This window comes from Acanthaster planci, linkage group LG10 (genome assembly GCF_054643075.1).
Source record: "Acanthaster planci isolate LZ-2023a linkage group LG10, COTS_SCS, whole genome shotgun sequence".
In the NCBI taxonomy this organism is placed as follows: domain Eukaryota; kingdom Metazoa; phylum Echinodermata; class Asteroidea; order Valvatida; family Acanthasteridae; genus Acanthaster; species Acanthaster planci.
Genome location: NC_141786.1, coordinates 16,905,026 through 16,921,949, shown reverse-complemented (window position 1 = coordinate 16,921,949; position 16,924 = coordinate 16,905,026). Strand labels below are relative to the sequence as shown.

The 16,924-nt window shown below is 43.0% G+C and overlaps 1 long non-coding RNA gene across 9 annotated transcripts in view; it reads left to right on the top strand.

Moving 5' to 3' along the window:
* Positions 1-16,924, top strand: part of LOC110990533 (uncharacterized) — a 270,020-nt gene that overhangs the window by 145,604 nt on the left and 107,492 nt on the right. For 2 of the 9 annotated variants that reach the window (XR_015426947.1, XR_015426946.1), the window contains 2 exons: positions 13,341-13,402; positions 15,140-16,425. The exons of the other annotated variants lie outside the window; for them this stretch is intronic. This is a non-coding gene — a long non-coding RNA (uncharacterized LOC110990533). Of the gene's footprint in view, positions 1-13,340; positions 13,403-15,139; positions 16,426-16,924 lie in introns of those variants that run through there. 9 annotated transcript variants of the gene reach the window in all.

Sequence of the window (16,924 nt, the reverse complement as noted above, 5' to 3'; positions counted from 1 at the left end):
CCAGTTGGAGATAGAGTTTGCAAACTACCAGGTTGATGGGGAACTGGACTCATTGTTGGAGAAAAGGGCAGATGAAAGTTGGCTTGATATTTCCCATATCAAGGACAAAGCAACCAGTCAACTAAGTATCAACACCTCTTAAAGCTGGTTCTCACAATACTGTCCATCTCCCACAGCAATGCTGAAGATGAAAGAATTTTCAGCCTAGTGCGCAAAAATGCGACCAACTCAAGATCCAGCCTAAGCACTGCAGTCCTGTCAGACTCTCTCACAAACCAAATACACACCCAAGTCACAGCCAGGCTACGGCAGCAACGTGAACACCAAAATGAACTGTTGCGTAAATGCAAGAAAGCAACTGCTGTGAGCAACACCAGGAAATTATAAGGTCCATTTAAGCATGCACGAGTTAGTATTAAAGTTCAAATAGTATGTAGTCCCACACAGGTACTTGCAAGCTTGTCTTTCCTGTTTGTTTGGGAAAATACACATTTTTATTGAAAAATACACATTTTGAAACCTTCAAATACACTTTTGCGATTCTAAAGGTGGCAGGTCTGCTCACTTTCCCCCAATCATGTTCAGCTTTCCAGCATGGTCCATGGTTAGACCCTAATGTTGACCCCCGTTCACTGGCTTTCTGTGCACATCTTCCCCCCTAATCATGTTCAGCTTTCCAGCATGGTCCATGGTTAGACGGTCATATTGTCCCATGTTCACTGGCTGTCCGTGTACACCTGCCCCCCCCACCCCCCGCTAATCATGTTTAAGTTGTCAAGTGTTCACTGTCGCACTGACCCCTGCCGTTTATTTTGTCTTGTTAAAGTAAAGTGTACATGTACTTGAAAGCACTCTACTGCTAAAAACTGGGGCCTAGCTTCATAGACCTCTCTCACAGGGCAGTCAGTTTACTTTTCTACCATTTAAAACAATGTAACCAAATTGAGGCTGAAAGGAAAAACTGGTCTGTTCCCTTTTATCAATATGTCAAGTGGGTGAAAAGGGAACAAGACAGATATGGCAGCCTTGTCAAAAGGCCTATGGAGCTGCTTTAAAGTTGTAATTTACTACGGTAGAAATTAAAGTTTACTAACCTTTCTAATGGTAATACACTCACACAGTTTTTCATTGTTATGTCACTGAAGAGTTGAGCAAATTTTCCATCAGAGAAACAGTAAGTGTGCCATTTGCCGTGCTTACTGTTTATGGACTCCATGAAATGTGCACAACATCAGTTTCTGCAATTGTGTGGTTTAAATGACTTATAAGATGACCTGTAGACGGTCTTGCATTTAACTTTTTTATAAATCTTTGACTTCCTTGCCTGATTGCACACTTCCTTGTTGAGGCATTGTGGGTTCTCTGTGCATACCCTCCCCCCTCTGAAGGCATTGTGGTTTCTCTGTGCACACCCTCCCCCCTCTGGAGGCATCATGGGTTCTCTGTGCACACCCTTCCCCCTGTAGAGGCACCGTGTGTTGGGGTAATTGATTGATCTCTACAATTGCAGGATTGTGCTTCACTATCAATACCTCCATCCTGCACAGAAACTCTTGATCCTGTTCCTATCCCCATTGAAAATAAATAGCAGCAGCATGGTGCTTTCTTTCTTATTCTTTCTTTTCTTTTCTAATCTTTTCTCTTTTCTTTATACTCTTTATCATTTGGTTGACATTTATCAAACTTGTCTTTAGGTGTAACCACCTTAACACAGATTTACCCCTTTCTTTTTCTTTTTCTCATCAGAATTCACTTGTTTTGTCTTCTATAGTTCCTTTCACCAGCAAACTATCTCAAGAATGACCGTCCAGGTGATCTGACCTATATGTTGATGTAAGTATCCCATTGAAATGGCCTAAATAGCTCCATCTAACATGCTGTTATTATAGAAAGGGTGAAATGTCTTGTTCATGGACACAGCCAAAAACCAGCTGTTGAACTTGAACATTTGCAAAAACGTTGAGGAAAAAATAGCGTTTGAAAACAGTGTGAAAATTTTGCAAAAGCAGTGTGAAAGGTTCCGAGAATTATTCAGAAACTTGCGAAAATGAGAAAATTTGTGCAGCAAAAATGCTCCACACTTGCCACACGCGCATGCATATTATGCAGTGATGAGTCCATTACACAGGCTGTGCTGCGCTTGGGGCCAGTCGAGGCCTACTCACCACGTGGAGTGTGCTTATGTAGTCTAGTAGCGATTTCCTCAGCCGAGCCATCCGGTCCATGCAGCGTGATCGCGGGGATGTACTCACTACAGCGACCTGCGCTTGCGTGGCGCAGTTGTTTTCTTGGATTACCATAGATAAACACTCGATAATGTCGGAGATTAATTTTTAAAAAGTTGTTTGGATTTTGAGTAATTAAACGGGAGTCCCTGAGTCTTGAAGTCGGCACACAAAAAAATCAACATTGAAATACTACATTTAGGTTTCTTTCAATGGATAAATAAAATCAACTACTTAAATTGTACGTGTATCTTCATGTAGCAAATCTCGTCTTTTCGCCGATTGTGTTCGGTGTGGCATATCGGGTCTGTTTTCACTTGGGTTTCTAATGACATGTCACTTTCTGTGGTCACATGGTTATTGGAAAAAGTCAGCAATTGGACTGTCCATGAATGGGCATGCAGTAGCAGTCAGGATGTAGCGGTAGGTGTAGATGCAGTTTGTGCTTCACGATGCAGGTGCAGCATGCACGAGGTCCCGTGGCGGTTTTTGAAGAGATTTGGTGATATTTTTTGATTAGCGTCTAGATAACCGGATAAAAGGCATTTATTCGAAATCACGGTACATACATCTGCCAATACATGTAAATGCAAGTCACATACATGACGACATGTGGATACATATGCATGTATCTGTACATGTGCACATATTCGGTGCACATGTTGAGCATCCATCCAAGTGGGTTAAGAGGGCGCTATAACGGGAATCTACTGTCATTCAGCTGTTCGGTGTTCAGTGTTGGTCTCCAACCCCCACCGTAGCCAGCTTTGATTTCGCCTGTCGCATTGTATTTTGCTCAAAACCGAGAAACATACTGCGTTGAAATTTTAATGCTGTCTTCCTCAAGTAATCTGAATATTCCTGAGAATTGAAGAACTTTTCTCTCAGACTGATTTTCCTCCACTTTCCATATTCAGAGATGCACATGTTTTAAACCACAGAGATCAAAAACTTCCTGATGTAAACATGTACGTGCACAAATACTACTTAATGAAGAAAGCTTGCAAAATTATTTCCCCACTGCCAGAGAAAATCTGTAAAATGTTTTTCCCACTTGTGAGAAAAAGTGTGAAAATCTCTTCTCACTTGTGGGAAAACCTGTGAAAATCTTTTCCCACTTGTGGGAAAATCTATGAAAATCTTTTTGTATTTGTAGGGAAAAGTGTGAAAATCTTTTCCCACTTTTGGCCAGCTTTTTCACAATTTGTGAAATGAAAAGGAATTCCCTGGGCAGAGAAAAAATGTGAAAATTTTTTTCCAGTTTGGTGTTAACTTTCAATCGCAATGTACTGTGGCTCTCCTCTCAGCAACATGAACCAGCAGGTGGACTTGAGCCTCTAACCATCCAGGCTTGAGTGACCAATCCTAGCTCTAGTCTCAGCAGCATGAACCAGCAGGTGAACTTGAGCCTCTAATCATGCTACTTGAGTGACCAATTGTACAGTACAGGTCAGAATTTTAGCTGTCACTCTAACACGATAAGTGATGAACCTGGCATATGATGCTCAATACACGCTTTGCAGTTTTTACCTTGCATTGCTGGTCCAAAGCATGATAAGCCTGACTCCAGATCGACCTCATTATCTCGGCAGGGCTTGTGACCGCAGACGGCAAAGGTGACTGACAACAGTTAACCACTGCACACACAGAGCCGTCGCTCCAGCTTTGTGCATGTACATGCACAAATGTACACTGTATGGCAGCGCACTGAATACGTGAAATCATGTACATGTAGTGCCTGGCTGACAAGATAACCGTCTTAAAATATCGAAATACGTATGATACAGCCTTTTTCTTTTAGTTTTGGATTGCGAAGTTGTTCAGTCGGGTTACATCTGGAAAATGTCCAATTTCATTGAAACTGGCCAATTGTGCACTGTGTGTGTTTAGATACTTTTTCCAAAATGTAAGCTTTGAATTTTAAACTCATGGGATCGACTGGAGTGGCGACAATGCTTTTCCTGCCAATTCTAATGCTAGATTGGTTTGAGCAATTCCTGATTGCATGAGAAACTTTTTTCACAAATAAATAGTAACCACAAAAGAAGTCCATTCCTCAGCCAGAACTACTATAACAAGCTGATTTTACAATGAAGTATTAATTTATGGAAATTGAGTTGATGTATAAGAATTCCAGTAAATTAAAAAAAATACTGAACTTGCATAAATTTTAACTTGAATTTTTTATTTGCTGTCATGCCAATAACAGATGTACTGCCGCAACCGTGCTGCGATCATGCCACTACCAAGCATTCATGAAACTACAACCACTCCAGCGCTTTCATCCCAACTACCAATCATAAATTGAAATGAGTGTATTGTATATATTCATTTCAATACAGCGCCAACATATGCAAAGCTACAGCCCTTTCACGTCACACATATGCATATTTATGAAGTTGTGGATAGGGAGACACTATCTGGGCGCAAGCCGGGTATGGTCATGAATATTACAACATATGACGTAGTAGTAGTCAGACCGTCTTATCAGACGATGCCGGCATGAGGTGTCTCCACAGCATGGGCATGCCTGCGTGCACGCCACTCCTCCTGTCTGCACACCCAAGCCTCTTGAACCCGTTCTGCCCCCTGTTGGAGTAGGGCCCACCATGTCTGACGATCTTGGGTTAGACGTTCCCAGTCTGCTGGGAGACTGGCAACACTAATGTTGCGTTTCAACACGTCTTTGTAGCGAAGCAGGGGTCGTCCACGATTTCGCTTCACCATAGAGAGTTTGCCCTGTAGAAGGGCCTTGGGGATGCGGTCATCAGACATACGTTGGACGTGACCAGCCCAACGAAGCTGTTGCTGATTGTGCAAAGTAGATCATGATTTCTTGAATATCAGTAAGTGAATGAGCCACCAGTGCTGTGTCGTCGGCATAAAGAAGATCGCGAAGACAACACACCAGGGTGTTACGATGAGAATACACAGGGGAAAGATTAAAAAGGCGTCTGACCGCGTACGGATGTACACGCCACTGGTGAGGTCAGATGACGTGTCTTCAATCACAGCAGTAAGGAAGAGAGAAAAACGAGTGGGTGCAAGCACACAGCGTTGCTTGACTCCATGCATCACATGAAAGGACCCGGATCTTGCACCAGCCACTGAGACACTTGCCCTCATCTTTGTATGAAAGGCCTTAATGATTGCGAGCAGCTTTGGGGGGCAGCCGTACTTCTCAAGGCTGCACCAGAGTGTGTCTCTCCCCACAGTGTTGAATGCCTTCGTGAAATCCGCAAAGATGGCATAGAGTGGCAGGTTTTGCTCAATTGCCTTCTCCTGCAGCTGACGAATGGCAAATATCATATCCACACTGCTCCGATTACTGGGGAAGCCGTACTGATCTGGGAGCACTTCTCCAAATATGACATGAAAGTGCGATAGGACAATTTTAGCCAGGATTTTACCGGCAATTGGTAACTGTGAGATACCCTGGTGGTTTCCGCAAATGCGTCAGTCACCTTTACATTTAAAAATATTGACAATTGTAGCATCTTTGAAAGCCTGAGGCAGCTCACCCATTTTCCAACAGGCAGTATAGAGGTCAAGCAAAGCAGCCTTAGGCACAGGTCCTCCCTTCTTGAAAATCTCAGCAGGGGTTCCGTCTGCACCAGGGGCTTTTCCAGCGCTGGTGTTCTTGACTGCCTTGACGAGTTCCTCCAAGGACAGTGGGACATTAAGCCCATTGTGCACAGGGTTGGCTTTTATTCTGTCAATCGCTGCCTCATCAGCACATGATGGCTGATTAAGTAGTGTTTGGAAGTGTTCCTTCCACCGACGGAGAATGTCGTCATGTGACGTGAACAAATGTTCACCGTCTGCGCTCAGTACAGGAGTCGTACCTATCTGCGACGGCCCATAGATCGTCTTTAAGGTAGTCATAGAAGGCCTTGGTGTTGTTCGTGTCTGCGAAGGTTTGCAGCTCATCAGCCTTTCTCAACCACCAGTTGTTTTTCATAGCTGGAGTTGCTGCTTGAACTTTTGCCTTAGCTTACCACAACTTGGTGATGGCGCTGTCTGTAGCTCTGCCAGACAATATTTCTTGTCCTAACAGCAGCAAACAAAGGGCTGATTGTGATGTCGTTTTCGTCAAACCAATTTTCATGCTTCCGTTTACGGAAACCAAATACTTCTTTAGCCACATCATAGGCTGTTGAGCTCAGTTCTTCCGACTCAGCATTGCAGGATTTGTAAGGATCCACAAGTTTCTGTACGTTCTTTGTGAGAGAGTCTGAGAGCTCAGCACCATTTGCCAGCAACATAGCTTGAGAGGTACCCAAATGCCGTTGTTGGTCCCTTTTTCCACTGGAGCGGTAGGTTTTCCTGACGTTTAGGAGTCATCTCAAATCTCGTCCAGGACAAGTTGCGGTAAAATTGTGGGGAGAGTGAATACTTTCCCCACCATTTACCCGCAAGTAGCAGTTCATTTATTGAGGGGAAGTTGTGGAGGAATTTTGCATTAGTACGTCACTTACTATGAAAGACTGTTTGCATTACCAGTGGGCTTGTAATAGGTGGTTACTATCTTAAGTGGTTTGCTGTTTCCAGAGACTGATCTCGGGTCACTCAACACACCATGATTTTTTGTCATGTGTTCAATACCTGTTGTAGACTGAATGAGATGGTTGTTTGGAAAAACGTACAGACTTTGTCAGTTCCTCTGCTTAGTTTGCTTCATTTGCGTGTTCATGTACAAGTTGTTTTACCTCTGCCCCTTGTTATAAATGTACCTCCATATCCTTTGACTTCTGAATTCAAAACTGGAAGTGTTTACGATGATATTTTTTAAAAGTTCCCTTGCCAGAATTGTCCAATCCTGATTTAAAGTAATAACAGATTTTCAGTATTTCACATCAAGAGAAAATAAAATGCAAAGCAACAATATGGTTTAGCTTTCCGTAAATTACGCCATAATTTTTTTGGCTAAGAAAAAAGATATTACGGAAAGATTTATTGAAATACAGGGCCTGTACCCAATCTTTTCTTGTTAGTGTCTTTTGTGCAGTAACATTGCCATTCCTGACAGTCTTTCAAAGCAAGTTCACTCTTTCGATCACAGTAACGGAGCCCCACCAGATGCAATAGTCCGGCAAGGGTTAAGACGAGCAGGCTTTGTGTACCTCACCTTTCCAGGGGCATCCTCTGAATGAGACAGGCAGTGCTATCTCTAAAAACAGCTGCCTGGTCGCACAGACAGGACCGAGCGCCGCCTCTGCTTGTGGCCGATGAGCACAGGACCATCACGTCTGGGCCGCCCACGTGCAGGAGTCTACCTAACAGCTTCCAGCTGCTCAAGCGGTTTTAAACAAGGTTTTAAACAGGGTCGGCACAAGAAGCCAAGCAGAAGGAGTTTGATTAGGAGAGGCTTTTTGCAATACAGGCCGTATGGGATAGGAGGAGAGCTCATTTTCCTCCTACCATCCCAACCATCCTAATCCTTTGACCCCAACTGTATGAAACATATGACGTAACATAAATAAAACATGTACTGTACAGGTAGGCTCCTGTATCTGACTTGCTCTGTTTGTACTCCACATGCGCCCACAATTTCATGCATACTATTTCTTTTTCTCAAATGTACCTGACTTGCACCCGTTTGTTCTCCACAAGGGCCCACAATTTTATACTTAGTATTTCTTTTTCTTAAATGTGCCTAACTTGCACTCACATATACTCCACATGCACCCATTATTTCATACTTTTTAAAATTGTGGGCACATGTGGAGTACAAACAGGCGCAAAAAGTCAGGCACATTTTGATAAAAAATATTAAGCATGAAACTGTGAGCGTGTGTGGAGTACAAACGGGCACAAGTCAGGTACATGTGTGTGGTAGTGGTCCTTCGGATTCAAAGAAGACGTCATTGTTTTAAAGCAACTCGAACTCAAAGGTGGCTGCGCAATCTGAAGCTGGATGCGCAAAGTTTCGAACAGTGGGGGCACTGCAAGTCAGTCATTGTTGTCAGCCGGCTGTCTCGCTGGTGGCATTTTTCCCTCGCTACAATCACATTTTGTTGACAGGCCTCCTCGAACCTGGAGCTAGCCTTGTGCACAAGCGATTGCCATAGTGATCTGTTGCTGGTTTGAGACTCAAGGTCCTTAGGGTGTATGTCGCACATCTGAAGGTTATATTTGACACAGTCTTTGAACCTCTTCTTGGACCGGCCCGCTTTGTTTGCCACACACCAATTCACGGTACAGCAGGTGTCTTGGCATCCGGTGCTCCTCCATGTGAATGACGTGCTCCACCCATCTCAGTTGGGCCTTGATTAGCACTGATTCTGTTTGTGAAGCGCTCATGCCTTTGGATACAAAGGATGGAGCGGAGAGCACGCATGTAGAAGCTCTTTAGCTTTTTGATGTGCCTGCAATATAGTGTCCATGATTCACATCCATAGAGGAGCAAGGGGAGAACCACAGCATTGTAAACTTTGAATTTGTTCATCAGGCACACGTTGTGCTGGTTCAGGACTCTGTTGGGGAGTCTCCCTAGCGCTTGGCTTGTTTTCCTGATGCAGGTGTTAATCTCCTTGTCGAATAGGACCGGCGCCAAGACGCAGCCCTGTTGCTGATTGCAAACTCCTTGGTCGCTTCGCCACTAGTGAGGACCTGACCAGTCATGCCGTCATGAAAGAGCCATATCACTTTGATGAACTTCTTTGGGCATCCGATTCGTTCAAGCACAGTCCATTGAAGTCAATGAACAATGTGTAGAAGGGCATGTTGTGTTCTGTACACTGTCTTTTAATTGTCTCACAGCAAATATCATGTCCACCGTGCTTCTGGCATGTCTAAAGCTGCACTGTGCTTGGGGGGAGAGTTCGCTCAGAGACCTTGACCAGTCTGTTGAGGATGACCAGTGGAAAGATGTTCCTGACAATAGAGGGAGCGGAAGAACTTCTCGGCATTATGGGTGTCAGCTTACAACTAGACTTTTTCAGCTTTTGCCTGTCACCATTTGTCCTGCATCTCTCGCAGCTCAGTCTGCACCTTAACAGGGAGTGACTTGAGGTGTGATCGTTCTGCCATTTGGAGTAGGCTTTGTTCTTGGAAGAGAGGGCCATTTGGATGTTCTGATTGTTTTCATCAAACTAGTCTTGGTGAGTCCTTGCTTTCAGGCCAAGCACCTCCTCCTCCTGCTGGGCTGTGGCATGCCATGAATGGAGGTCTTTGTCCAGCAGCAGGCCCTATTGAACCAGCAGCTGCATGGTGAAAAGACTGTATGTGTGGTATGCACTAATCCTCACACAATGTTGCGGTGTAGCAGTCCTCCGTAGCGAAGGGGTTAAGGTGGACTATTTCCCCATGCTATCACTGTTAGAGGGTAGGGCCTCTTGGAATTTCTTGTCAAGAGTCTGTTAGGACTTGGAGAGGTAGGACTCATTCTTCAGCTTGGCTGTGTTGAAGGAGGCTCTGATGGTCTTGGGTTTGTTTCTGTGTGGCAGTGGGATGTGCAGGTTCAGGACCGATCCGTCTGGACTGGTCCGTCCAACACTCAACTCCTCTCGTGGTGCAGATTTCCCTGATGTCACAATGGCGTACGATGACTAAGTCTATCATGTGCCAGTGTTTTAACCTCGGGACTGACACTCACCAAACACCTGTTGCCACTGCCACTCGCCCATCACTGCAAGACTTTGAGAGGGATGGCAGATCAATGATGATTTGCAAAATGGACCCATGTGAGTGTTTTATAGTGGGAGAATCATTGCACAGGGGTCGTGCCACTCTCTCGACCTGGTGAGTCTTTGTCCAATGGCACAATGAACCGTTACAATTGGAGATCAACTGCCAGGCTGAAGTGGATGACCAGGACTTACTACATGTCCCCTCCGTGCTCTAACGCACTCCACAGCGCTTGCTGACACCGCCTTCACGACCGTTGGATCCACTGTTGATTTTATCCGCTCGCTCTGCCGGGAAACAATCTTCACATGCAAAGACTGACATATTCTTTAAAAATAACTTTGCCAGGGGTGTGACTGCTGTCACATGCTAACAGCTATGGGAATAGACTGCCAACTAAGGTTAATGAGCTCTATCTGCACAGGTTTATGATCAGAGTTGTCCCTCTCCTAGGCAGCCTGCCAACCTAGGCTAACAAGTGTTACCTACCTGGGTTGGAAATAATATTTTCGCTCTCCTAGGCAGCCTGCCGACCTAGGCTAACGAGTACTACCTACCCGGGTTGGAAATAACATAGTCCCTCTCCTAGGCAGCCTTCCAACCTAGGCTAACGAGTACTACCTACCCGGATTGGAAATAACATAGTCCCTCTCCTAGGCAGACCGCTGACCTAGGTTAACGAGGACTACCTACCTGGGTTGGAAATAACATTGTCCCTCTCCTAGGCAGCCTGCCAACCTAGGCTAACGAGTACTACCTACCTGGGTTGCTAATAACATCGTCCCTCTCCTAGACAGCCTGCCAACCTAGGCTAACGAGTACTACCTACCTGGGTTGGAAATAACATTGTTCCTCTCCTAGGCAGACCGCCAACCTAGGCTAACAAGTACTACCTACCCGGGTTGGAAATAACATTATCCCTCTCCTAGGCAGCCTGCCAACCTAGGCTAACGAGTACTACCTACCTGGGTTGGAAATAACATTGTCCCTCTCCTAGGCAGCCTGCCAACCTAGGCTAACGAGTACTACCTACCCGGGTTGGAAATAACATTGCCCCTCTCCTAGGCAGCCTGCCAACCTAGGCTAACGAGTACTACCTACCTGGGTTGGAAATAACATCGTCCCTCTCCTAGGCAGCCTGCCAACCTAGGCTAACGAGTACTACCTACCCGGGTTGGAAATAACATTGTCCCTCTCCTAGGCAGCCTGCCAACCTAGGCTAATGAGTACTACCTACCTGGGTTGGAAATAACATTTTCCCTCTCCTAGGCAGCCTGCCAACCTAGGCTAACGAGTACTACCTACCTGGGTGGAAATAACATTGTGCCTCTCCTAGGCAGCCTGCCAACCTAGGCTAATGAGTACTACCTACCGGGGTTGGAAATAACATTGTCCCTCTCCTAGGCAGACCGCCAACCTAGGCTAACGAGTACTACCTACCGGGGTTGGAAATAACATTGTCCCTCTCCTAGGCAGACCGCCAACCTAGGCTAACAAGTACTACCTACCCAGGTTGGAAATAACATTGTCCTTCTCCTAGGCAGCTTGCCAACCTAGGCTAACGAGTACATAATCTGAGAAAAAGCATACCCTGGTGGCACTGTGCATGGTGAATGCAGTATCGGCTCATGAAACATCACATGTTTTATTCATGTACAACTGTACCCGTTTTGTGCCTAGATAGAACCTCCCTTGCAGATATGCACATCGAACATGCAGATCCGACTTTCTTTCATTTTGGTACGATCTTTGCCATTTAGTTTGATCGTAATTTTGTCACAATCAGAGCAATTTCTTTTGGTAGATTTTTCAGCTCGAAGGTCGAAACTGATGGGAAAAAATCCCCACCTCACATTGAATTTATTTTCACGCGATTTTGAACACACTCTGCTCTAGTATGGCGAGTATGGCAACAACTATCTATGTGTATGCTAGGATTGCTGCCATGTGGGCTGTCTTGACTAAAATTGGGCTTGTGGACCGGTGAGGTCAAACCCCGTTTATATTTTGTGGATCTCTTACAAACAGTTTTCTCTAATTCAGGAAATGCTTTATCATAAAAATTGCTAGTTATAGTTCTCGGCTGAAAAATTGATTTCACGCTCGAATATTTTCTGTGCCTGATTCAGAAGTTTTGGAACGACTCGGACATAAACCAAAAGTGTTGCCTGCATGGCACTTTCATCGATCCTGCATGGTCAAACAAAACACTTTATCTTCCAATGTGATTTGTGACGCCTGCTTCATACAAGGTAAACTACTAACCACATTTCCCTGGGATTTGAAGATAACTTGAGCTGCAGTCAAACTGAATGCTTATTGTTGTGGGAAACTGGGAAAATGCCATCCGGTCATTAAAGGCCTGGCCGTTCTGGGATTTGCGGTTAGCGTGTGCATGTTTATACTTAGTAGATTGGATTGCGGTGTCGGCATTCTCTGTTATGCAGGGTCAGCGTGTTTCGTCTGTGCGGTTATCTCCTTTTATGTCTGTTTGACTCGGTACATGCTGACACTAAGCATGGTTGCATGGCAGCTAAAATTCTAACCTGTACTTTAGCTCTAGTCTCAGCAACATGAACCAGCAAGTGAATTTGACTGTCAAATCATCCAGGCTTGATGAGTGACCAATCCTAGCTCTAGTCTCAGCAACATGAACCAGCAAGTGAATTTGAGCGTCAAATCATCCAGGCTTGATGAGTGACCAATCCTAGCTCCAGTATCAGCAACATGAACCAGCAAGTGAATTTGAGCGTCAAATCATCCAGGCTTGATGAGTGACCAATCCTAGCTCTAGTCTCAGCAACATGAACCAGCAAGTGAATTTGAGCGTCAAATCATCCAGGCTTGATGAGTGACCAATCCTAGCTCCAGTATCAGCAACATGAACCAGCAAGTGAATTTGAGCGTCAAATCATCCAGGCTTGATGAGTGACCAATCCTAGCTCTAGTCTCAGCAACATGAACCAGCAAGTGAATTTGAGCGTCAAATCATCCAGGCTTGATGAGTGACCAATCCTAGCTCCAGTATCAGCTACATGAACCAGCAAGTGAAATTGAGCGTCAAATCATCCAGGCTTGATGAGTGACCAATCCTAGCTCTAGTCTCTGCAATATGAACCTGCAGGTAAATTTGAGACACAAACCATCCAGGCTTGACGAGTGACCAATCCTAGCTCCAGCCTCTGCAACATGAATCAGCAGGTGAACTTGAGCCTCTAATCATCCAGGCTTAAGTGACCAATCCTAGCTCTGGTCTCAGCAACATGAACCAACAGGTGAATTTGAGTCTCTAACCATCCAGGCTTGAGTGACCAATCCTAGCTCTGGTCTCAGCAACATGAACCAACAGGTGAATTTGAATACACTTCCAGTAAATATGGAGTCATGAGCTAAAGTGTCTTGTGTTTCTGGAGTCATATGCAAAGGCACCATGGCTTGAAATTGCTAAAGATTTAACAAATTGGATTCTTCTTGTATTCCTTTCAGTGTTGTGTTTACTGTGGCCTTTCTTGGAGATGAAGTTACCTGGCTGAAGGAGCATACAGTAGGTGAGCCATGCTTGATTCTTTTAAAACCATGAGAAATTTTATATGCCAACTGTCCCTGTATGTTTGATGTTGTGAATAGTGATCATAGCTTCCCATGTGTTCAAGGTATAGTCCATCATTTGTCTGATCCTTTGTGCATCATGTTCCTTTGAGACGACAAAATCACTCAAAATCTAAAGAAGGTCATCTGAGAACAAACCTGATGAATTTTCAGTGCAATACTGTCTTGTGAGAAAAATGATATCTAGGAATTGGACTTCAGATCAAAGGTTGCTGAGTCATGTTTGAATTATGCTGGAATTTCAGCCCCAGGGACAAATTCTCCCATTCACTCAAATGCAGCTATGCAATATCACAAACTGAACCAATGAATTATAGTAACTGATACGTGCATTTGTCATGTGAAGGCTTGTGCATTTCCAATGGCAATTTTCCAAAAATGTGTCCCCCAATGCATCATCAGAAATGGCCTTCTTTCTTTATTTTCTTCAAAATGACAAATCGCCAGAAAGAATAACTTCACAGGGGGTTTAGTTCCACAGCCATCTATCAACCAAGTATGTTTTTCAACAATAATTTCATCAGTTCCTTTTTTGGCTAATTGCGAATGATGGACTGCACCTTTAAAAGAAATGTGCAACACTTCATTCTTAGGGAGGCAGAGGTTTGACAAGAAGATTCCTAAAAACTAACTAAATTTGAAAATATTTGATTTAAAGCACTGACTTTAATCGTGATTCAAATGACTCATTGAAGAAAATTATGCTGCCTGTTTCATGAATACTTCAGGAATTTTTTTGTTTGAAATTAAAATTAAATTAAATTTAAATGAAGAATTGGCTGAATTTTAACATTCTGATTCTTCTTAATTTTAATTCAGCTCCTGGCTGTAATGGGCGCATATATAATTATTCTCTATTATGTGCTCACTGGCCTTTAATCGCAAAATGGCCATTTTGGATTGTGTTCCCTGAATCCACTTCATTTACCATCCACTCTAAAATCAGAAGGAGCCTGACTATTCTGCTTCATCTGCCGTATAACCACGGTTCCCTTTTTTTCATTTAGAAAATCAGGTTGACTTAACTTTGATTTGCTGAGGCCAATTGTGATGAAATCTTCATTTTACATGCATGATATAACATATATGCTTTCCATAAGAATGGACATTGATGGATGTTACAGTATCTCCTAGGATTCCCATAGTCAATAGGTTGCCTTCAGTGACACAGTTGAAAAGTCAGTACAAATAAAGAAACCTGAAGCTTTGCATTGAATCTTTCAAATATGGATGGCCCAAAGCAAGATTGGATATGGCTGTAGTTTGAGAGTAAAAAAGAGTGGCTGGTAACAAGACTATGAAAACCAAGAAATCGGAGACTAGTCATAAGACTCAAAATGCACTTTGCAGAATGTCAGATGACAAACTTTACATGCAGCTTCCATAGCGGTCCTTTTCTATACATTGGTCTGTGATAAGGAGTGTTTTGGGTAATTCTATATGTGGTTAATTCGAGAACAAAATGCTTTGGACACTTCCAACATATGAGTTATAAGAAATTTCAAAAATCTGCTTCACATAAAAAAATCTGACTTTTGCTTAAAAGGATGATTTTTAACAACCCTGCCAATTTGGTTGTTATCCATATTGCCAAGGATCTTGCTCTTTTTTCAAAGGATTTAATGTAACATAATGCCCTAAAGAGACTCATGACATTTTTTTTCTCACCTATGCAGGGAAAGGAACATCAGTGAGCCAAGCAGGGTGAAGTGGTTCCTGTCTACCGTGGTCCTTGGAGGGGCTTCACCTCACAGACTTGGCCAGTACAAACAGGGTGCTGCAAAGCTCAATATTAAGTTTGCAAACAAGTATCCAGCGTTGTCCTAACATACGTGTCGCAAACAGGATTTCAGGCTTGCAATGTAGACATTTTTAGTCAAAGGAAAAAGCAAATTTGGCCGGACATCTTTGGTATCGAGGGTGTATATTTGTCTCTAGAAAAAGAAATAATCTTATTTTAAAGCGTAGCTGCAATGCAATATGTTTGAAAACATTTTTTTTTAAACTTTGTAAGCTTGTTCGGTGTGTTTTTACATACATATATACATGTATATTGAAAAGTGCACCTTTTTAATACTTTAAATTATCCAAGCTTTCCTGGACAACAGAGGGAGCTATTGGTATGAAGTCCAGTCTAATAAAGGGTCTGATAAAGAAATTAATGCTTGCTTATTGCCATGAACAAAAAACAACAATGAATCAGTAAAAAGGAGAAATTTGTGTCCAGCAAAATCTACAAAAATGAAGGATTTCGTTTGAGCAGAAACCCGTCCAACATTGAAGCTTTCTTCCTGGAATGATATATCACACTTTTACTATGAATATGGAAATGCTCATTTGCATAAAACCTAAAAGACGGTAAATTACCCTTTGAAATACTGAAAGAAAAGCCAGAAATCAGGTGAATTGAGAAAAAGAGGATGCATTTGGAAGGTTTGTATTCAAACAAATTGATTGCAGCTACCCTTCAAGTTGGTTTCCAAACATGATCATTTAGTTTACCAAATAATCAGTATTTTGCATTCTGTGCATTAGATAGACTAAATCTGTCAAAATAGTTATGCTTTTAGCTGCTAAATGTCGATAGATTAGAACTGTTTGAAATCATGAAGCTTGAAAAAAAGCTGGGACGGTATTTAATTTTTTTTTCTTCTCTTGATTGTGGATTTTTTTTTCAAATTGCAAAAGCAGGTATTGTAAATTCCTGATATTCCAAGTTACCAATAGCTGGAACAAGAGGCTTGTTACTACCAAATTTTCTCAGAGATGCCTCTAATTGAAAGAAATTTCCATGTTCACTGGATCTTAAAGTGATTTTAATTTACACCAGTTGATTTTTTCTGACAGATACATGTACATAATATTAAAATGAATAATTTGAAGCAGTTAGTATAGAAGTGCTTACACTTGATTGACGTATGAATTTATATTAAACTGAATACATCAAATTGGGTACTTATCAGTCCGTTTCTACCCTCATTGGTATGCTGTCTCTGCTGTGTGTTTGCATATTCAAATTTTGTTTATTTAAATATATGCAGATTAGCTATGTCCTCTGACCTTTTTTGAAATTGCGCAATCCTAACCTTTAAATATTAGTTCCGAAATGATTTATATCAAGAGGCAATTGGCCTGGTGGTTAGCTAGCTGGCTGCCAGGCCAGGGGATCCCGGTTCAAATCCTGGGGTCCCCAGGAAAAGGAGGTTTTTTTTTTTTTTTTTATATATACTAAGTTTTTTAACAAAATTGTGCATGCCCACCTGGGATTGAACCCAGGTCCTTGTGCATTGCAGTTAGGGTCCTTAACCGCTATGCCACGGCACTTTCTTGAAGAAATGTGTTCGTTTCTAAATGTTAAACCTTCCATTGTTTGGACTTAGAATATTTTTCAGCCAGACTCTGTACTGGAGATAGGCAAGGGTGGAAGGCCTAGGGGCTAGAAGTCTGAGAGCTGATAGGAA